General features: G+C 47.9%; 1 protein-coding gene across 20 annotated transcripts in view; it reads left to right on the top strand.

Moving 5' to 3' along the window:
• MAPT (microtubule associated protein tau) overlaps window positions 1-23,114 on the top strand; it is a 102,788-nt gene that overhangs the window by 3,554 nt on the left and 76,120 nt on the right. The window contains exon 1 of one of the 20 annotated variants that reach the window (XM_032457171.1): window positions 2,249-2,569. The exons of the other annotated variants lie outside the window; for them this stretch is intronic. The gene's annotated coding sequence lies outside the window, so the exon portion shown is untranslated. Of the gene's footprint in view, window positions 1-2,248; window positions 2,570-23,114 lie in introns of those variants that run through there. 20 annotated transcript variants of the gene reach the window in all.

Below are 23,114 nucleotides of genomic sequence, written 5' to 3'. Positions count from 1 at the left end.
TCCTACCACAATGAATTAAGGTATTATTTTGTGTTTTGTGCTGCTCATATTTAGCACATAAGAATTGCTTATCCATTCCTCCATTTCCAAACCTTCCCCTAAATAAATTACGCACTTCTCCCAGCGCCCTCTCAGAGTGACTCTTGAAGCTAATCAATTTCTTGACCAATGTTTGCTTCTATAACAGGCTGTGTTTACTGCACTAACCTGGCTTCAATCTTGGGGTTCAACTTTGGATAATTTGGAGGAGGAGTTTGTTGGCTTTGCTAGGTTTTGGATGAATGACAGTCTGTGACTGTGTGTCCCTGCCCCCGCAGACCTCGTCTGCACACGCCCATCATGGAGAGGCGTGGCTTTTGGATGATTTCTAGTATCAGACACAGATCCCCGCACAGGAACAAAAGAAACGGATTATTTCCACAAATTACAAGAAGAAAACTTACAGTCGGTTTGATTGAAGAAGGGTAAAATTTATTCCAGTTGGTAAAAGAGTGCCTTCAGTTGAACATGCCCTTTGACCCACATGCCCTTTGAGAACTGTGTCAGTCTGGAGATGTGACAGGATGGTGGTGCCCTTTATTTAGGCTGAATTTTCCTTCTGCCCTTTTAACATCAGTTCATGAAGCCCATTTTTTGAAAATTGTAAGAAATCGTGTTTTATTCCACCTTCCCTCAGCATTTATGTATATGGTTGGGGTGGCTCCACAGCTGTGTACACGAACATATGTTAGTTTTCCAGCTAGATTGTGCCTTCTATTTAGTTAATTAGTATCTTCCTTACTCTAACCTTGAAAAAAAAATCACTTAAAAACAAGTAAAAACACCCTTAGGTGCCTCCTACAGTGTTAAACATACAATAGGTCTTCGGGTCATATTCATTCAACAAATAAATGAATAAAATGGGAAAGTGCAGGTCAAAAAGGTGGTGAAGAGAAAGCAGAATGGGAGGAGGGCTTTATTCAAGGTCATGGCATCAAGAAATTTTGGGGATAAATCCAAGCCAGTATGTCCCCTGCTCTGTATCCAGATGACACCCAGAAAGATGCCTGTGCCCCTTGGTGCACCTCCCCACCCTCCCCCTTTGCTTTCCCGCCTTCCCCCTTCCCGCTGCAGTACTTCTGGTTCCCACTGCTCACCTCACCCTTGCTGGCCAGAAGGGCACAGAAGAGAGGAGATGGGAGAGACTATACTCCCCCCAGGGAAGGAAGACCCCGCCCTGCCACCTTTAGGGCTGCAGCTGCTCCTCATGCCAGGAGGTCAGAGAGATGGAGGTGGGAAACCCTATTTGCCTCTGCTCCTCCTTCTTCCTTCCAATTTTCATCATCCCACCTCAGAGGACCCCTGCCCCAACCCCTCCACATCCCCAGAAATGCTCACCTGATCAGCCAGCACTAACTTGCCACCTTAGGTGCTTCTACTAGTGACTTGGAGCTGGCATGGGAGGGGCACCTCAGGAGGTGAGGGGAAGAGGGGACCCAGCCTAACCAAGTGGGCTGCAGCAGGGAGAGGAATCCATGTTCTAGCTGGGACTTTTAGCTGTTTTCCTATAAAACAGTGGTTCTCAACCTCTCATGCCATTGAGATGTCTAAAGACATCTTTTATTTTCACAAGTGGGAGAGGGTGCTACTGGCATCTAGTGGATAGAGGCCAGGGATGCTACATGCTGCTAAACATCCTACAAGGCCTGGGATGCTTAAATGATATGGTCCCAAATATCACTGGTGCCAGGGTTGAGGAGCCCCACTATAGAAACATTGTTACCCTGGCACTGTTATCTCATCTTACATTCATTGAGTGTCTTCTAGGAGGCACTGTTCAGAGTGCTCTGCAGAGATTATCTCATTTAATCCTCACAACAACCTTTAGCGTGGCAGGTTCTGTTATCTCCATATTACATGTGGGGAAACTAAAGTACAGAGAGGTTTAGTAACGCACGAAAGTCACCCAGCCAGTGAGTGGTGGAGCTAGGCGTCTGACAGTAGCCCCCTCCCCATTTCAGCTACACTTGGGCTTAATAGGCCTTTGTGGGCTAGCGGGAACCAAAGCACGATCTATAACATTGACCCAGTGGATATTCTAACTCTAAAACTGCTGACTCACACATGAACTTGTGCAAGAGTCTGTACTTGGAGCACAGCATAAAGCTCAGAACTTCATCCTTAACACATGGAACAAGGGATTTCCCTCAACCTCTGTACCTCAGTTTATAAAATGGGAAATAACCTGGTGTACCTCAGTTTATAAAATGGGAAATAACCTGGGGACCTGAAACCTCTTCCTCCAATCCAGGATTTCAGGACTACTCTGTTATACACTGGAGCAGCTAGGTCTGATTGGCTCAAAGAAGGCTGGAAATCAAGATCTGGGGATTGTGACGTAGACTCAGCTATGGTCAAGGTCAAATCACTGAAGTTTTAAAGACATCAGATTCTCATCTTAGGTTCTGCACCTCAGAGAGTTGAAGCTTTGGCACCTGCCATTGGGACCCAGCTCTGAGCATGTGCGGGTGAGAGGAGTCAGTCTGGCGTAGGAAGGACCTCATGCAAGAGTCTGTCTCCCTTGGCAAAGGTGGGTTTGGGGGTGTTTCTCACTTCCTGGGATCCAGGTTCTGCAGTAAATATTCCAGTATACTGTGATGTAGAGGGACTGCCTGGAATCCTCCATCCACAGGACTCACTACCACTCCACCCAGACAAGGGTGCAGCGCGGCTGTGATTCCATTGCTTCCCACAACCACCAGTGTGGGCAACTGGACAGGCAGCATCCACATCACATACACCAGACTCACTTCTGTTCCCTTGCCAAGGGGGCTGCTGTCCAAGAATTCTTTTCCTGCTTCCAGCACCACGCTCCTGCCACCTCTGCCAGGTTCCCTTCCTGCCCAGATGGTCCCCACCTGAGTGCGGCGAAGCAGCGCGAGGCCAGCTCAGGATGGTTTTTGGGTTCCTTGGTTGGCAAACATTCTGCAGGTGTAGGGATCGGCTTCCATAAAATGTCAGCTTGAATAACTTCCAAGTGGATTATCTGAAATTGTTTTTGCTTTATTAATATTTCAGTGGGCTCTATGCTTGCCCCGATCAGGAACACTAAGAATTAATCCCCAGGAAATGCATTTTGTGCCTCAGCTATTCAAGGAAGGTTTGTGAGTGCCTGGAGGGCAGACGCTGGTTTTCCCCAGACAGGTCCCCAGCGGAGGGCAGCATCCAGCATGTAAAGACAGTAGGTTTGGCCTAATGGTTAAGGATTGGGGCTTGGATTGGACATCCTGGGTGCAAATCTGAACTCCCCAACTCACTATGGGACCTAAGCTGTGTTGTTTAGCCTCTTGGAGTGTTTTTTATTGTCTGTAACTTGGGGCATGATAGTACCTATTTCACAGGTTGCTATGATGGTTAAATGGGGTAATGTTATGCTTAGCCCAGGGTTTGGCACATACTAGTTGCTCAGTAAGTGGCTTCGTGGGCAGCAGCCTCTCAGTAGACCTTTGTGATTGGATGAATGTGCAAAGACTCCTACTGACCCTGGTGGTGGAATCAGTTTAAACAGATAAATTGTTACACTGTGTAGGGATCACCATAGGAGAAGTAGGTAGTTGTCCCTGGATGTTTGGGTAGAAGTGGATCCCCGAAAATCGCACACACCCAAGTTTAAATGCACCCATAGAACTCTCACCACAGGCGAGCAGAGTGACTTATCATCTGTTGTCCCTGCTTCTGTCCTCTTTCTTCCTGAAATCCACTCCATGCCAGGAATAGGCTGTGGACTCTTCCCCACTTGCCAGAGCTGAGCTGCCCTCCCTCCCACCACCTAGGAGTGGTGACCCGGCTGAGCGGGTCGGGTTCAGAGATCTTACTAGTTGACTCATGGAATAAATAGTGAGTGCTGATGAGATTAAGAAAGTAATGGGAGGCAGTGGAGGAGAGATTTTAACAATGAAATAACGAAGCAGAGTGGGGAAGGTGGTAAACTGGGAAGCAGGCTTCAAGGTGGCAGTTGAGAGTCAAGTAGAAAAAATGTTAAGGAAAGCAAACTGGACATGTTCTAAATCCAGGGAGCTCCAAGCATCTGATAACCATAGTCATATCTGTATTAATAAATTCGGCTTAAGAAGCTTTCTTATTCATGGAACAAAGACTGAGAATCATAATACGTTAGTTTTTTTTTAAAGTCATTAAACCAGAAAAATCATAAAAAATGATGCATGTATTTCAAGCATTCAGCTTAACCAGAGAGTTGTGCATTTATTCCCCTATCTTTTGGTGCAGGGCCCAGGCCTTCTCTGAGTGCTTGGGTCAGCTGGTTGGAATTCCTTGTCTTTTTGGCATAAGTTACACTCATAATACATTGTCTAGGACTTCCAGCTCTTTGGAACAAGGACTTACACTGTGGAGTAATCTGAAGACGGAATCTCTCTAAAGTTTTAAAATTTTTTTTTCACAGTCTTTAACATCTTATTTGACAGGTAAAAAATTACTCACATTTGTGAAGTCTCTCCAAAGTATTCATCTTGATTGTCCAAAAGTCAATTAATGATTTTCAGAATTCATCTTTCATTTAATACTTGCATCAGCTTGCACTTGATTTAAGTTATGTGACTATTATAATAAGTATGATGGACCTAGAAGGTTGACTGTGGTAGGAGGTGGCCGTGGCTATGGACGCCGGGCCCTGTGGACGAAGCCTTGAATTTTTACAGTCTTTGATTTCTGCTTCTTATATGGTGTCAGGTAGGAGAGGGCCTGTTGTGCAGACTTTCGTGTTAAGTGAATGACAGGCATCGTCCTGCCTTTCTTCCAGGACTAGCACTTCACATAGAAGCCCGACTGAAGGGGGCATTGCAGAATTCTCCCCATAGGACTCAAAATAAATTTAAATTCTCTTTACTGTGTTAACTCTCCTTAGTGGAGGAGTTTTAGATCAAGGTCCAACAATTTTAAAAGCCATTTCTCAATCAGCAAGTTCAAATTAAATCTGAAGCCACTGATAATGATGTTTCACTCATGGGCTTCCCTTTGGTCCTGTCTGCTGCACTGCTAAGTCAGCATCAAAGAGAAGAGGGTTATGCATTATCTCTGGTCCCAGCTGCTGGTTTTCCTTCCAGCTTATGGCCCAGATTCCTGGTTTCTCGGGAAGGCTGAGTGATACTGTCTTGGGACCTGAGCCTAACAGTTGTTCTACAAAGAGTCTTGGGAGGCACTTTCATCCTCGTGTCCTCCTCCCCAGGACACCAAGGATATTAGAGGACCCCTGGGTCCACAATCGCCTGTGATGTGATCTACAGCCAGTACATGGTGCCAGGAAGGAAGTGGCAGAAAGGAACAATTCATGGAATCGTGGAGCTGCGCCCCTCCCCCATAATAAAGGACAGATTTTCCCCCTGAATTAGAACTAGCATTTTAAATTCTGCGTCAACAGAACTGTGCTGGATCATATCCAGCTCTGCCATTGATTTCCAGGTCATTTCCAAGTGTTCCCAATTGGACAGTTGGTACCAAATCATTGTCTTACCTCATTCCTCTCCTATGGCCTGAAAAAGAGGCTTATTGGGAATTAATCTAAAGGCTTAAGTACCCACAGGAAGATTACAATTTAAAGAATCTCTTTGGTTTAATATTTAAATGTGAGCATTCGCCATCTTATTTGTTGTATGTCTGGGTTTTTTATATTGGGTTTGCTGAAAGCCGGAACAGCTTTCAACTTTGATATTGGTAATGCATCAGAATTTAAATCAACTTATAAGCCAAGCAAAGGTTGTATATACAAATAAAATAGTTGTATATGACCTGCTACATTGGGGCCCAGTAAGAATGCGGTGTAGTTTCATATGGACCTGTCCCTTTCAAAGCTGCTGCTTGCCAAGAATCACCAGGAATAGCTGTTTGGAAGAGTCACTAGCCCTCTGCCATGCATCTTCTGTCTTGCCTTTCCCTAAGAACAGGGAAAGCCTGGGCTGGCCCCAGCCCACTGTGCAGCAGTTCAGCGTTTGCCTCTGCTGTCGCCATGGGACCAGCTTAGAAATGAAGGATTTCGCAGAACATTCCTAAATCCGCTTGAATAATGGACTGATCATTCACAAACTCACCTGAATCTTCTTTAAACCTATTTAACCTTTTCCCCAGGGTTAATCTTTTGAGGATAACGTACCTCCTGGGTGTCTCTCCACTGTGTTCATTTCTTCTTTTAGTTCCGAAGTCCGTCCCTTCTCAGCAACGCAGTGAGTGATGGCTGCACTCTGTTCCTTTCAGAGTATTAATGAAGACTGAATACATTGAAATAAGTCCTCTTCGGTGTCATTAAAGTGCTATAAATAATTATGAACCAATGTTTGATGTCTGATGGGAAACACAGGGAAAACACATTTTACTGGCAGGATTCATATTAAAAGTTGACAATCTGGGCCAAGTAAAAACCTTTTTAAAATATCTCCTTGTCTAAATGATAAATCTTGCCAGCAAGCCTGAATTCCAGAAGTTAGTCATCTCCTCATTTTGGGGGACTCTGTTATCACCCACAGCTTGGGCTTATCCAGCCCTGAATTTAATTGCGATCTTCCTTGCCTACCTACCAATTGTAGCAATAATTAAGATTTCCTGGACCTCTATCTGTCCATCTGTAAAATGGGGATTATTCAATCTTCCTCCTCAGAATGGACGATAATGTGTTTTTTCTTCTCAATGGGTAATCACAGAACTGAAATAAAACAATCTCTGAGGATTCTTTTGAGCTTTTCAGAAAACAAGTGCCACAGGGAGGGGGGTGCCTCCTGGGAGTCAGAGTCAAGCACCTGATCTGAAGTCCCTCCTGGGCTGAGCCTGATTCCTGTAATACTAGAGCCACTGTTGCCACCCTCTCCTCTAGTGCCAGCCAGACTACGCAGGCTGCTTCCCAGGGCTGAGCACCCAGTCAGCAGGGCCTGTGCCTGGGATGGCTGGACAGACAGCCTGTACTGATCTTGTCTGCCCCTGTTTTGGAGAGGAGGCCCAAAGCCAGGTGGGACAGTGGGTGGGGTGCTTTTATATGGCCTCAAATGATGTCCTCCCCAGCCAGTGCCGACTTTTCCGGAGAGGGGCTGGGACTTCCTTGGTACATGCTGTGACTCTCAGAGGGAATTAATTTCCTGGGAGCCTTTATGTTTTCCCTAGGGTTTCAGTTTCCTCCTAATCAGACAGGGACTTGGTGCAGAATCTCATGTTCTAATTATGCCCAAGGGCAGCCTCTTCCTGCCGCTCTGTTTAGCACATGCTGGGGATCGATTAAAGCAAGAGTGATTAAATTAAAGCCTGGAGTTGACTTTGATGGTATAATATTCTGATGGCTGTTTGGTGGCAAGAGGCATGGGGAAGGCTCATTAATTGAACATTTGCACTTGGAATGTGAATTGGGCTGCCACTGGGCTGCAGTCTGTTTGCCTTTGCCCAGTGAATGGAGGGTTTCTCATGCCTGTAGATGGTGGGAAGTATTTCTGAGCCTGTATGGCACCCTATCCTGACAGCAGCCCAGCTGCTTTACCACATGGCTGGCCTGGAGCATCAGTCCTGGGTACCTAAAGGCCCCACATCATCGACCCTTGTTTATCCTGCTCTCCCCAAAGCTGTCCTCTTTATGCCCTGGTCCCGGCCACTTTGGTCAATGGAACCTGCCATCTTCCAGTCCCCATGTGGCAAATCTTGGAGTCTTACACCCTTCCCTTAACTTCCCATATCCTGGGTCAGACTTGACCATCAGTTTCTTCCTCCCAGACATCACCTGGACCTGCCCCTCCCTTCGTGTCCATCCTTACCAGTACTGAAAGGAATGTAGGCCTTAGCATTTCACCTTGGCATCATTGTGGAAACAATAATAAGTTGTTCCCAAATTCAGGTCCGAAATTGACATCTAATCCATTTTGCAGACCATTGCCAAACTCTTCTTCCCAGAGCAGCCCTGTCATCCGCCCTGCCCCATCCAAGCATGAGTCCACACTTCGCTTTTCTGTCTCTTGCTAAGCCATGCCCCACCTTCTCTGCCTGCCTGCATCCCCCTGCCTCGGTCTGTCCTCCCTATCAGGTCCTACTGGTCCAGTCCCTCTGCTAGCCAGCCTACCTCTTGACTCCTTGGTAAACATCATGTTCTTTCTACCCCTAGCCCATTCATGGTACCTTTGCTGAGAATGTCCTCTCTCCCTTCCCTCCCCCTCTTTAAGTCACCCTGACCTTCCTTAGTCTCTGTGCTCCCTGAAGCCTTCTCCATCTACTACACTCGACAGGATCCAGAGATCTCTACGCATTTCATCTCTCACTAGTCATCAGCACCGCAGTGGTTAACACTTAATTGTTTTCCCTCTGGCCTTGCTGTGTGTGCAGATTTCATCTTCCCACAAGCTGTATGTCCACTGAGGGCAAGTCTTGTGTCTTATGTGGCTTTCCTGCTCCCCTGGGTGTCTTGCCCAGTCACAGAGCTGGGCACATACATAGCTCAAAATAATTACTCTTGATTCATGCAGTTGGATATTAATAAATCAAATAGGCTGATGTCAGATGAGTTTTACCTGTTCAAATAAAGAAAATTCTCTACTTCCTAGTACACGGCTCTGTTCTAGATATTCAAAAATAGCAAAAAAATCTCATTTCCTTTAAAATATTCCATAATTGTTGCTTTGCCCCACTTCAGACCAACTTAACTGTTAGTCCATATTAAGTTTGCTATATGAAGATGCTGATAATAATGGTAGTCGAAGTTGCTTTTATTTTACTAAAAATATTGCTGCATTTAACCCTCAGTCCCCCACAAGGCAGGAATTATCCTCCTCATTTTGCAGAGGAGCAAACTGAGGCCCAGAGATTTCTCAGCTGGGGAGGGAGCCAGGTGGTGTCTCAGTCCAGCCGGCCTGCCTTCACACCCTCAGAGCCCCGCCTGTGGTTCCATTCAGCACGCCAACTGACATGTCGTTAGTGCTAATGACCGGAGAAGCCGTGCCCTCCAGCCTCCGTGTTTGGGTCATATGTAACATGAGCCCGGAGAAAATATTTTAAACTGAAAGCTAGCCTCTAAACTGGGCTGCTGCTTCATGTCGCCGGTGACGGCAGAACCAAATGTAGTGTCGTGGCCCTGTCCTCACTTATCAAGTAGAGAAGCTCATTTTTCTTCCAGCATGAAAATTGTTCACACTCGCCAAACTTCCATGGAGGGGTAATGTGCCACCAAAGGCTGGGAAGTGTGGGCCCTGGAGGAGCCTGGGGTGTAATCTCAGGGAAGGTAGCGTTCAGGTTCCCCGTCAGTGTCTACAGGGAGAATTTTAATTCGAGGTGGATGGTTTCCTTGGGTGAGGCAGATGAAACAAGCCCCCTGCTGTTAGGAAAAAGGGTCATAGTAGGAGGGGAAGGGAGGGGTGAGGCCAAGTCTGCATCACCCTGCCTCCCCAGGTACTGCTGCATCCCCCCTGACTCAACAATCCACTTTATTTCCCCCAGGTCTACACCACTGTGGTTCATGCTCTAGGACCAGAAAAGTGATGGGGAACAGAGAAGGGAGGGGCTCACACAGGGTACCAGGGGGTCTCTCCAGCCCCCAAATTACTAACAGGCACATAGTATGTTACTGTTCACATTCTCTCATTTAATTCTTGACATGAGCCTATGAGAATTCTTTTCTCCTTTACAGATGAGGAAACTGAGGTGACCCTCAGGAAGTTTAAGTGGGGTTTGGGAAAACCAGTGGCAGCTGAAATCACAGGGCTCGTTTAAGGCTGATGGAGGATTCGAACCCAGGACTTCTGTTTCTCAAGCCTGGACTCTGCTCCCCAGAGCAAGACTCGTCCTGGCTTTTCCCTTCACTGCTTTAGCCTGAGAGGTCCTACCAGTTAGTTTACCTGCCAGTGCCTGTGCAGGGGGCGGGGAAGAAGAGACACAGATTGCTTTTTTCTCTTATAAAAAAAATTCTGTTCGGCCTAATAAGTGTTGGGGGATGGGCATAAATTGTGCCCCAAAGAGCTCCTGAGCTCTGGTGATGGAAAGCAGGAGGCAGGCGCAGGGGAAGGGAGAAATTACTGAAGTGGTGCAGCCTGCTGTGGGCTAAACGGGCGGCTGCCGCGCTGGGTCTCCCAGGAGCTGGAGGCCATGATGGTGGGGCTGGCCTGCCTCACCGCACCCCTGTTTCCGTGGATCCCAAAGACACAGAAAGAGGAAACACCACCATCACATTTAAGGCAGACCTGGCTAAGTAACACATCGTGTGATACAGGTTATTTTTTTTCATAACTAAAGGCTAAAAATGGTTGCTTGAATTTAAAGATAATTAGTAAATTAATTGCGTTTCTCTCTATACTACTAGTTTCGAAGCAAATTGATTAAAACTTTCTGCTTTCATGTTACTAGTGCTCATTATTTTCTGTTTAATTTGCACAATTTTGATTCCATTTGTGAGGTTTCCCCGGGGGACCAGGCTCCCTACTGCATCCATCTCTTGGGTGATGGTTTATTCATCTTTGTATCCTCAGTATCTGGCCCAGCGTGTGGCACAGAATAAATGCTTAGTAATTGTTTAGTGAATGAGTAAATGGGTGAACAAGTGAATTCAGGACTGATTAAAACTTAAGACCTCTTTTTAGGTCTTTAGAAAGGGAAACAGGTGCATAATTTGTTTGTTTGTTCATCCTTCTACAGTCCTGGAGGATGGAGGAGTGCACGTCTGCATGTGGAGTTTTGAGTGCTAAAAGTAGAAATGCAGGTACTATTTGCCATAATCTTTTTGTTTTATTTTGGGGGTGGTAATTAGGTTTGTATTTATTTATTATTTTGAGGGAGGTACTGGGAACTGAACCCAGGACCTGGTGCATGCTAAGCATGTGCTCTACGTGCTGAGCTACTCGCTCCCCACTGATTTGCCATAACCTTTTAAAACATTAAGTCCTTAGATTAATTTAAGCCTTTAGATTCTTGTGAAAACCAAAATGCCACTGTGAACCATGAGCCCTGCTTCACAGAGATCTTGATGACCAGGGCTGGGTCTGTGGCCTGATCCTCTGGAACGTATCGGGAATGGCAGTGAGCAGTTCAAGGCAAAACACTTAAATCCCGGCCATTTCATGAACAGCTCAGGCCCAGGTAGGGCTCTCAGAATTAGCAAACTAAGACACAGGATGCCTCATTAAATTTGGATTTCAGGTAAACAACAATTTCTTTTTTTTGGTATAAGTGTGGTAGGCTACATAATGCTCCCCTCTCCCGCCCCCACCGAGATATCAGATCTTAGTCTCCAGAACCTGTGACTCTCACCTTATTTGGGAGAAAGATCTTTGCAGATGTGATTAATGAAGGATCTTGAGATGAGATTGTCCTGTATTATCTGGGTCCTAAATGCAATCACATATGTCTTATAGGAGCCAGACAGAGATTAAAATCAGGGAAGAGAAGACGATGCAATGATGGAGGCAGAGATTAGAGTGATATGGGTGCCAATAGCCACCAGAAGCTATGAGAGGCCAGCAAAGAATTTTCTCCTAGAGCTTATAGAAGGAACATGGCCCTGTCAACACCTTGATTTCAGCCCAGTGATACTGAGTTTGGACTTCTGGCCTCCAGACCTACGGGAGAATAAATATCTGTTGTTTTAAGCCACTCAGTTTGTGGCAATTTGTTACAGCATCCACAGGAAACCAGTACAGGTATGTCCCATGCAGTATTTGGGACACCCTAAAAAAATTATCTGTTGTTTATCTGAAATTCAAGTTCATCCAGGCACCCTGTATTTTATGTGGCAATCCTGATTCCCAGGACCAAAGAAAGGGGCTTTTGAATTTTCAAGAAAGCCAGTGGAGGCTGTCAGGAAGTAGACTTCTTTATGTTAGGCGTCTTTGTAAGCACAGTTCAACTGAACCGATTTGAACTGAACTTTACTAACTACCCTTCGGACAAAAGAGGGGGGCAGTTAGACAGGTGTTAATGATTTATTTTTTTTTCCACAGTCATTTGAACACTTCCTATAAAATAGAATCTCTGTGTCAGGGTGGAGGAGTTAGCCATTAATCCGTACATCTAGGCTAAGTTACAAACCATTCCAGATAAATCACGTGAAATGTGGCCATTAACAGAGCTTGAGTGATGCTGCGGTGCATTTCTGATACTTGAGCTGCCCCTGGGAATCTTGCACCCTTTCATTGTTGGATGCGGGGGCCCTGAGCAGAACAGCTGTGTAAATCCCGGTTGCAAAGGAGAGGACTTCACAGCCGACCTGAAATGGAGGGAGGGGGCAGATGCTGCAGGAAGGGGGCATCTCAATGAGAGATCCCAGGAGGCGTTCTCAATGGAAGTAGATGCAGAATGTCCCCATTGTTTCCTATGGCATCACACTCTAACGTGAGTTGAAGACAAACTGGCCCTTTGGTTGCACCCCATGCAGAGAGGGCTGCCCAGCACAGGCCAGGACATCAGTCTTCACAGGCTCAGACTCAGGTTCATGGTGCAGCTGGAAGTCACAGCGTTCACTGCTGTGCTGCTGCAGGTTTCTCTCACCTACTGTTGGGCTCTCTGAAACCTGGACAGTCCCCAGACCCTCAGGCTTTTAATGATGCTCCCAGAATCCATGGTGTTTGAGCTTCAAGGGGCCTTGGGTCATCCAGAATAGGCAGGGGGTCCTAGGTCACCCCAGAATTGCCCCAGATGCTTTACCAAAATACCCATGCCTGGGAAAAGAGAAAAACAGGTTGCTTACCCAAAAAAGGAGTTGGAGGAGACCAAACATGAAAAGATGCTTGACCTGGCCCATAATAAAAGAACTGCTGACAAAAACCACGGTGAGATGCCACTGCTCATGATGAGATGGCCAAGGTCCGGAGGGGCGGTAACCCCCAGCCGGCTGGGTTGTGCTGCTGGTGGGAGTGGAAAACCATCACTTCGGAAGAGAAGTGTGCCCGATCGATCAGATGTCCTTTGACAGAGTGTTGCTGCTTCTGAGAATTTACTCTTTCTATACAAGCAAAGGCATATATACGGGGGTCCGTTGGGGAATTATGCAAAAGTCTGGAAATGATCAGTGTGGAACTAGCTAAATAAACCATAGTCCCTGGAGAGGTGCCCTGGGTCCATACACGTGGCTCTGGGCGCTTCCTCAGATCCCTTGTTAATTGAGGAACAAGATGGGCATCGTGTGTTACCATTTGTGTAAAAGGCGGGAGGGTGCATGCAAATGAGTCACTTACGCGCAGCCTGACTCTGGAAGGAAGGAAAGGTGAAAATCAGGTTTGGATGGCAGCCTCTGGGGGGAGAAATCGTGGGGGCAGGAGATGTCACTCACACTCTACTCTTTTATCTTGTGTATGTATTACCTTTTTAAAAGATAAATTCACATGTGTATGCATATATGTGCTCAGGCCCCAGCTCACTTCAAAAGGATAAGCATATCTCGAAGTTTCTTTCAAAGGCTCCCCAGGTGATGTGTGACGCCCCCTGGTGGAGAAACTCTGCTCCGGCCTCACCCTCATTTCCCAGAGGGGCAGAAGCTGTTACCAGGCCTGTGTGGGCTAGCCTGGGCACTTCGTGCTTTAGACAAGAGGACTTCCAGATGAGCTGTAAGAATAGGACTTAGCAGCAGCACACACAGTGTGCTTGTGAAGCATTTATAAAGTGTGGAACAGAACAGAGAGCACCTTCTAGAATGCTCCCTTGGGAGTAGAGGAGGACAAGAGGAGATGAACTGCTGTGTTATGTAAGTGTCTAGTCCTTGTCGTGGTTTGTGACAACCCAGACTAGCTCCATGAGCCACCCTGGTCCCGAGTGCCTGGTGACCTGCGTTCCAGGTGAGACCCCCATGGACGGGTTCCCTGAGGCCAGGCTGAGTGATATTCCACTTTATGATGTTAATGCCCGATCCTTTTATATCGTAAACAACCTGACTGCTATTTTTCCTCTTAGTGTTTTCATACAAATGATCTCATTTCATCCTCCCAGCCATTCCAGGCTGGGTGGCACTTCCTGTTGGGATGAAACGGAAGCTGCCATCCCAGAACCTCAGCAGTGGAGACAGGGTGAGGGGCTTCCTGGTCCCAGCCCTGCCTTGGGGCAGCAGCCTGTCTCCACTGGAGTAACTTCTGAGGTACAGGTCCACACTCTGCTCCACAGGTCTTTCCAGAGTTCCTCCAGAATCCCTGTCCTCCCCTGAAGGACGCAGAGCTTAACCCCAAGACCCCGCTCTTTGGGGACACTTCCCACACCTAGAGAAGCAAAAGCCACTGCCAGTCTTCTCTTTCAGATACAGAACTGCAGTCCTCAGAGGTGTTCCTGCCAAGGCTCTGAGGGCCTCATTTCAGTTTTAATTATCGTGTGGCCCCGTTGGCTCTCTCATAGCCACGGCTAGAATGTAAATTCCTGACCCCAAGGCCTAAGCATCTCCTGCTGTTTGTTAGTTAAGGGTCAGTCTGCTGGGCCTGTGGGACCCGAGACTCCCAGAACCATGGAGGGGGAAGAACCCCTAGAGGCCACTGGGGCCCACACCCACCCCCCACCCAAACTCCTCTTCTGCCTTCCTGACAGAGTCACCCAGCTTCCCTGTGATGGCAGTTCACAGCCTCGTCAACCATCTGACGAGGGGACTGGGAAGGAGGAGAAGGAAGTGGCCAGAAGAGTAAAGTGTCGGGAGCAGCTCTCAAACGTGTGACATCCTTAGAATGAGTCACCTCCTTCCCTTCAGCTGTTTCTTCTCCTCTCAGGACCTCCCTTCTCCCCACACCTCCCCACATTCTGAGGTTATACTGAGAAAAATCCACAGAGGTGCCAGCACAAGATGTTGAAGACCGCAAATTTGGCATTTTAACAGATGCCCGGGCCACTTGAGAAATGAGGTGACAGCCCAGAGAGGTAAAGTGACCTCCCCAGAGTCACACAGCAAGTTCATGGCAGAGCTGGACTAGCATTGGTCTCCCCACGCAGATCCCCTCCCATGCCCTATCTCGCCTCCCACCAGTGATGTGGTGCCCCAGGACAGACCCTGCAACCCACCTGGCCTGGGGGGCCGACCGGCAGTGGAGGCCTGACCGGGAAACACCAATATTTGAGCTCTCAAGAAATAAAGGTGAAGCCTCTCAGATGACGGAGGCCAATCACTGGGACACACACTCGGATTTACAGATGTGTCCCTTGGGCAGTGGCTTTCCAGAACATTCCCTCTTTCTTCCATACAGTAAAGGCCTCTTGTGTGACTCCGGCCGATCTCCTCCCAGGGCTCCCTTGTTTTACTGATTTTGAAAATCATTTCACTTCACGGAGAGTGTGAGCTTTGCCTCGGAGGGATTACATGAGCCTGTGTTGAGCAACCAACACTAAGACCAAGTAGTCACCCCTCAGTGGGGCAGGAGCTAGAGTCGTATGAAGCCTAGTGACTAGGATTTGCCCTCAAGGAGAAAAGTTAAACAAAACAAGAGCAAAAACAACAACAAAAGGACATCTCTCAAAGAAAGGCTCTGAGTGGAGGTAAGTATCCGTTCACAAAGCAGCCAGGCTGAAGTGCCTTCACTCCTTTTGAAAGGAGAAGCGCACACCCTGCTTGAACACAAACAGGGCGAAGGTAGAGCTCAGTGGTAGAGTGCATGCCCAGCGTGCACGAGGTCCTGCGTTCAATCCCCACTACCTCCACTTAAAAAATAAATGAACCTAATTACCTCTACACACACAAAAAAACCAAGCCAAAAACACCCTCCAAAATTTTAAAAAAAGCTAATTTCCTAGAGAATGTCCACCATTCCTGGAGGATGCGTGGGTGTCCCTAGTGAAATAGCCTTCCCCTCAGCTGTGCTTAAATGATAGGAGCAACATTTGTTGCTGGAAAATATCAGTTAGGCTAATGAGGTTTTTCTTGCCCACGGAGCTGAAGCAGTTCCCAACAATGGACACCCTGTGTGGGGAAGAAGGGCATCACTGCCGTTTGGCCCACCCACGGGGTAAGTGAGCCCCCAGAGAGCGTGGGTGGTCTAACTCAGGAGCCCTTTAATTTTCTGTCCACTTTGGCCGCTTCCTCCCTGGCTGTCTCCTGGAGTCATCTTCCTTTTCCTTTTCTAAGTCAGCCCGTCCCACCATAAGCACAGAAGCTGCTAAGGGGGCTCCTCACTGGCCATCTCTTCCTGCACCTGCCTGCCCTCTTCGCAGCCATTCAAACGATTTTCCCCAAGTGTTGTTTTAATCGTTATATTGTTACCCATCTTACTTAAGAAACAGACATGAGATGCAATTTACCCACCTCTCCCTGCCATCCCAGATTGTGGGTGAGATGTGGTGGGAGGGGCCGAAGCCTTGGAGGAGGGCTGACAGGGGTTGACCCTTGGCTGCTCCCTCCTAGCTGTGTGGCCTTGGTTAAGTAGCTCCACTTCCCTGAGACTGGTTCCTCATCTGAAAAATGGGAATAGTAGCACCTCTCTTTCAGGGCTGCTGTAAGGCATGGCGGTGATGTCTGTAAGCACAGAGCATAGGGAGTGGCTGGCTCTCAGTGACACTCCTGACACCGCCATGATAACCAGTCATCATGGTAATGACCTGGATACATGCCTCTGCTTTGGTAAGCTTTTAGAGGGCGGGTCATAGAACTGAAGGGGTTATAAAAAGTCACTTTCTACTTTCTGTACTTGAATTTTTTTCCCCCAAGTTTAGTAGGTCTGTAATTTCTTTTGTGTGTTTGTCTGGGAATTTTTATTATGTAAGATGAATAGATTCTTATTATCAAAAATTCAGATGGTAGCATGAATTATTTTTAGTTTTAAATTTTTTATCATTATTTTTCTTAATGGAGGTACTGGGAATTGAACCCAGGACTTCATGCATGCTAAGCAAGCACTCTGCCACTGAGCTATACCTTCCCCCTGAATTATTTTTATAATCAGAAAAAAATACAGATACCATTTTGAAAGATTTCATCTCATCAACTCCATTTTCCACCCTTCTGATGTTTTTTTAAGTCTTTGCTACTTCCTCCGCCTGCCAGTGACACTAACTACTCAAGCCCTGCCCGTTGTCACGTCTCCACTCCTCCCTCCACTTGGCCCCGGGGTGCCTCCCCTGGAAATGTTTCTTCTTGCATCCAGGACGCCAGGACTCACCAAGAACTGGAGGAAAGGGCGCCTCTTCCCAGCACACCCTCACCCCTGCTGAGGCCAGAGCCCTCATCCCAGCCCCTCACCTGAGGGGGACCCCGAGGTTTCCTGAGACCTGGCGCAGAGAACTCTGCTCACGATTAGTTCCCATGGCTGGACCCACAAAAGACGTTGTGGGAGATGGTGGGTTCATCACCAGCGCTCGCTCTTGTCGCTCTGCCTGGTTCACCTTTCTCTCCTTCCCCTCCTCACCTTCCCCCACCGCTGGACTCATCTGGGGGCAGGTGGGGCTTCAAGCTCAGGAGGGTTTAAGGGACTTAAGATGGGACTGGCAGCTCAAAGCTGCTAAGGTCCATCTCAGACCCACGCTGTGCTACTAGGCTTTGTGGGCCAGCCTGGGCACCTGGCTGCCGTGGGCAGGGGAACCTTCCAGGTGAGCTGTAGGTGGAGACACAGGTGCCTGGAAAGTTTTCCTCAGCTCTTTCAGCACCTGTAAAATACGCTGGGCAGTACACTTGTTTGTATGGATCCTAGGCCTCAGGTTCCTTTTTTTTTTTTTAGGAGGATGGATTTGGCTTTTCCCCTAGCCCCTTATCCCCCTATCACCTATCACCTGTCTGGCATTTGATGACCAGCTGCCTGGCTGGAGTTGGTGGTGACAATGGGAACAGAACGGTAGTGGTTGGCATGTTCCTGCTTCACCTCATTTCATCACTCTGTTGCCTACTGAGTTTGCAGATTTTTCCTCCATTTTTTCACCTGGGGAATCCGAGGCTCAGAGCAGCTAGGTAAGCTCCCCACACGGTCCCTCAGCTCTTAGGGGCCACACTTGGCAGCACAGCGGTCCCCTCTTTATGCTCGTCCTGGAGGACACTCCAACCTGAGCACCGCTGCCTCGAGTGGCCTCCTCTCCCCAGGCTGTGGACCTCCTTCCTGCCTGGCAGCTCCAGTAACATGCCCACTCTCAGTGGCTCAGCTCTGCCCCCTGCCCCTCCCTGGTCCTGGAGTGCTCCGGTAAAGTCGGGGGTGGCTGCATAGGCCCTGTCACTTCCAAATGCCTCCCAGTGCCTGGGAACCCTGCAGACACGCCCTCCCCAGTCACCCACTAACGCACAGGGGACACATCTGGAGTCCCAGAGACAGCGGGGGTGGCTTTGCAGAAATGCTAGCCTAGTAGCAGAGCTGAGCAGTTGTATCAGCAGCTGACTCGCGACCCTCCCCTCATCTGGTGTTTAGCACCTGGCACACTGCAGGCACTTAATAATAATTAAATTCATAATGAACGTCAGAAAGGCCAGCATGTGGTAAATGTATGCATCTTTGCACAATTGTTATACAGCATGATGAACAAGCCATTAACAGTTAATCAGGAATGCAAATGAGTGTGAGAAAAATACGATTACAAAGATTTTCACTCCTTCCTCCCCTCCCCAGACTTTTAAATGAAAGTTTAGGGATAATTTTCTTTGAATTGTCCTCATAGTAGGATTTATCATGAAAGTAACTGGGACGAGAACCTTTATGTGCTTCTCCATGTATGTTTGGGAAATTTGGAGATTTTGTCACTGGTGAGAGCCAGTGCCTCACAGGCCATGGGAAGTTTTCCAGAACAGCAATCAGCATCCCGTGCAGAAAAATTCTCTTCCCCAGACGCAGGTCCCAGGCCTGGCAGCCATGTTAGGGGCGTGTCCTACAAGACAATGTGGGTCAGAGCATGGAGGCTGCTCAGCATTCCCTGTGCACCGGAGCCCCTCCTTGCCTGGACAACCCCATCAGGACAGCTTGCCTTGGAGGAAGCTTGGTGCCTGGCCTGGGGTCCCTGGGCTTGGAGGGAGTGCTGAGGGGGTTCACAGATTGCTTAGTTAAAAAGTGACAACAGATTGCTCGTTACCCCAAGGGACAAGGTGCAGAGAGCCCAGGCAAGCATCATGTCACCAAATGCCTACACTGGAGGGGCCTGGGGGAGGCCCCCAGCCAATGATACTGTCTTACGGGCATCTGGTCCCATCATGGCCAGATCATTCCAACTTTTCAAAATAAGTCAGAAATTGTCCTTTGCTTAAACATCCCTGTTTTTGAGCTCAGGTTACTAATGTAGAATCCTTAAGCTTTCTAATATACTCCTGGGCTGGTTGTCTGGTTTAAATTTTATCTGGAGGAATTCAAGCTAGACAGCTGGAAGGACTTACTGAGATGGGGCTTTTGAGACTGTGGGGAAAGAGGGAGCAGTATGTCTTTGGGGTGTTCTGGTGCCATCCTGCTGGAAGTGAGCAGGGACCAAAGATTCCTCAGGGAGGTTCAAAACACCTGGTCCGTGACCCTCCCTGAGCCCTCTCTCTGGCTCTGTGCAATGGCAGCTCTGGGGAGGTCTGTGACTCTCGTTCCAAAGGCCTTCTGTTTTGCATTTGAGGATTCCTCTCATCTGATGCTTGTTGGTTGCTATCTTTTAACTTTTAAGGGCTATTTTATCAAAATTCCCAGCCAAAGTGTCCAAATTATACCTTAAAATTTGAGAAGGTCCAGCATGTCCGTTTGGATGTCTGCTGTGTGCCAGGCATCAGGCTCCTTGGGAACTACTCAGTCCTGGTCCTTGAGAAGTTCAGAGTTTAGCTAGGGTGCGCACACACACTCTCACATACTGTGGCTTTATGAGTCAGTTTTATACATACAATAAAGGTACTATTATGTTGAGGCATTTTGATATACAAACTCTCTTAAAAGAGAAGACACCTAGAACAGGTGTTACCTGAAGCCTTCCTCCAGCGTCTTCTATCACAGCTCAGGTTTTTCACTAAGAATGGAATGGGAACATGGTCCAAAGATGGAGCTGACTTTGGGACTGGATCCCCACCAGGAAGTCAGGCTGGGCTAGGGCAGATCCCCAGAACCATCAGGAAACAGTGGTCCTTCCAGGCTAGTTTAGCCCCAAAGCCCCATAGAGTTTACTCCTGATTCAAGAGCATGAGACATGCACAGGAAAGGGCAGCTTGGATGTGGTCTGGCTGTCCCAGGTTAACTTGTGGGCACTTGGGAGAAAGCCCAAAGCCAGCCAGCCAGCCTTTGAGGTTCTGTGTGGTTCTGGATTGCTCCCGTAAAGGGGAACTAAAGTCTTTCTCATTAAAGTCTTTCTCACTCTGAAGCTCATGATAGGACTGCAGCTGTCATTGACTCAACCTGTATGGTGTTGCCTGGGACCTTGATCTGTGCGCACACTGTAGAGCCAGGTGGCTGGGTTCAAATCCCAGCTCTGCTATGTCCTCGCTGTGTGAACTCGGGCAGGTCATTCAGCCTCTCTGCCTGAGTTTCCTCACCTATAAAATTAGAATAATGATACTACCTACCTCACAGGGTTGTGAAGAGAATTAAATGAATTAAAATTTATAAAGTGCACAGAAAAGAGCCTTGAAGGCAGCAAGTACTAGCTAAGGGTTTAGGTTGAAAAGACCCTTAAGTACACTCCGTGGATTTCACAAGCCCTTCGTTTTGCATTCACACCCAAGCCTTCTATCCCTCAGGATCCAGCCCTAGTTCTGCTTTCTAAGCGTGAGACGGGCTCAGGCAGATCTGCACGAAGAGGAGAGAAAGCGGCCTCTCGTTCAAGATGGTGAAATCAGGCTGTGGTATCCTCACCACCCCATCTGCGGCTCAGAGTCTGGAATCTCCAAAGCCCATTTTGAATACAAGTGTAGAGCCACGTGAGTGAGAGCCACCTGTGCCTCTGAAGGCTCCTTTGCTCAGAGCATCACCCTTACCAGGGGTCTGAGGATGGAGGAGTGCTTACTGGAGAGCAATGGGCTGGCTGCCCAGCCTTCTCCAGACCACTCTTCTTTGCCTGTACATACATCACTTGACAAACACAGCCAAAAAACAGCACACAAAGGAGCAGGGGGAAAGGCCCCAGAACTCCGTGACTTCACAGACCTGGCTTTTCTCCTAGGGTGACTGTGATGTCACGCCCGCCCACCCTGGCTGTGCAGTGCCTGGGGGCCCGGTGTATCAGTTCCATCACACGTGTACACCTGTGTGTGCCCATAGCCTCCCTGGAGGCCGTGCTCAGCCCTTCTTGGCCAGTAGGGTACTCCTGCCCATTTAGGCAGACAGGACTCGCTTTGGGAAAACCATCCCAGTGGAGTGACAGCACGTCTGCTGCCAACCGCTGGGCTGGGAAACTGCCTTTCATCTCTGTAGCTGAGGCCAACTCTTTGTCAACCGGCTCCTGGCAGAGAAGCAGCTGCAAGAGACCCCACTGTCTCCTTAGGTAACGTCGCTGCCCTTTCCTGGGTGATGCTGGGGGAGCGGCACTTGAGACACCTCCGGTTTTCCCTCCTGCATCTTCTTAGCTGCTTGGATTTGGGAGCTGAATTGGGTTGGGGCTTGTCCTGTGGGGGAGGGAGGTCTGCAGGTGATCAGACCAAGCATAGGTCCCACTGTCCTAAGAAAACTGGCCGTATTGCCCTCAGGGTGGACTTCGTTTCAACTCCCGTGTGCACCCATTGGCACGTTTCGCCCGGTGATCGCTTATTATTTCTTTTCCTTCTCTCTGCCTCTTGTGTTGGATGGCAGTGCAGAAGTACATGTATGTAGATTTGTTTATTCATGCAGCAGCCGTTTCTCCAGTGTCTGCAGTGGGCCAGGCAGAATGGGAGACCCTGGGAGGCTGGGGTTTTTCCACCCAGTCTCCTGGTTTCCACTGTGAAAGGTAATTTGTGACATATTCGCCCCTTGGGAGCCACCCCTCTCTCCATCTGTGCCTCTTGGTCCCTCCCTAGTTCAACAACAGTGTTGACTCAAGTCTACTCTCATACAGTGCTAGTGGGAGTAAAAATTTACACCAAGTTCCAGGAAGCAGTTTGGCAAGATGCTAAGAGAGGCTTTAAAATGTTGCTGCCCTTTGACCCAGAAGGTCACTTCTAGGAATCTGTCCTAAGGAAATAATTAGGAACATGAAAAGGATGAAACCACTAAGATGTTCATAGGAAATCTCAGAAGCAGGCTACACGTCCAGTCTCTGGTAAATGGTTATGTAGACTAGCCGGTAACCATTAGAAAATGATGTCTATGGAATTTCAAATGATTGAGAAAATACTTCTGACATAGTAAAAGAGTATGGTGCAAATTGCATATTCAAAATAATCTGATCTGTGTTTGAAAATGCATGGGAAAATCCCAAAAGAGAATATGTGAAAATATGAATAGTGATGTCTCTGTGGTAGGATTACAGGTAAATACTTCTTTATACTTTACTGTACTTGACTACACATGCGTGTGTTGCTTTTATAGTAAGGAAAATACTAAGTTTAAAATTGTTTAATATATATAATTACACATACACATGCAGAGGGAGACAGAAAGCAAATGTTGCAAATATTAACAGTTGGTGAGTCTACGAGAAGGCTGTGTAGGAAGTCATTGTATCATTTGTGTAAATTTTCTGTAGGTTTGAAATTTTTCAAAGTAAAATACTAGGGGAAGGGAGAGTACCAGGCCACCCCTGAGCTCTCATTTGGGATGCTGGAAGTACATGTTAGGGGGATACTGGGATTTGGTAGTCTTAGGAAGGGCCCCCAGAGGTCAAGGTGCTTTTGCAGGGCTAACGTGTACGGGTGGCCCCGGGCATCTCACGTGCTAATTCAGCACTGTTCTGTTCTTGGCCAGAATTCTCTCTGTACACCTCTTCAGCAGATCTTGGGTGACTCTAAGGCCAGGTCTTCCCCACCCCATGTGCTGGATTCCATCCCTCCACCTCTCCCACCATTCAGGAAGCTTGCTTAGCTTTTATTTTCCCCCTTCTGTTTCTGTCCTCTCCTTCTCTCCTGACTCCTTCCTGTCAGCATTTAAGAGGTTTAAGTGATTCCACTCTTTAAAACAAAACAAATACCCGCTTCAGTCCATCACCCTAGCTCTGGCCTCCTCTTCCCAGATAAATTTTATTTTTAAAGCATCATCAACACTTCTGCAACCTCCGTTTTCTCTCCACATGCCTGCCCTCCTCAGCTGAATCCAAACTGGACTCCACCCCCTGTCTTTTCCCTATCAATATGTGTATTAGTCAGCGAGTCCAGG

Source organism: Camelus ferus, chromosome 16 (genome assembly GCF_009834535.1).
Source record: "Camelus ferus isolate YT-003-E chromosome 16, BCGSAC_Cfer_1.0, whole genome shotgun sequence".
NCBI classification, from domain to species: Eukaryota; Metazoa; Chordata; class Mammalia; order Artiodactyla; family Camelidae; genus Camelus; species Camelus ferus.
The sequence above is the reverse complement of the archived record's forward strand: the minus strand, read 5'-3'. Positions and strand labels throughout refer to the sequence as shown.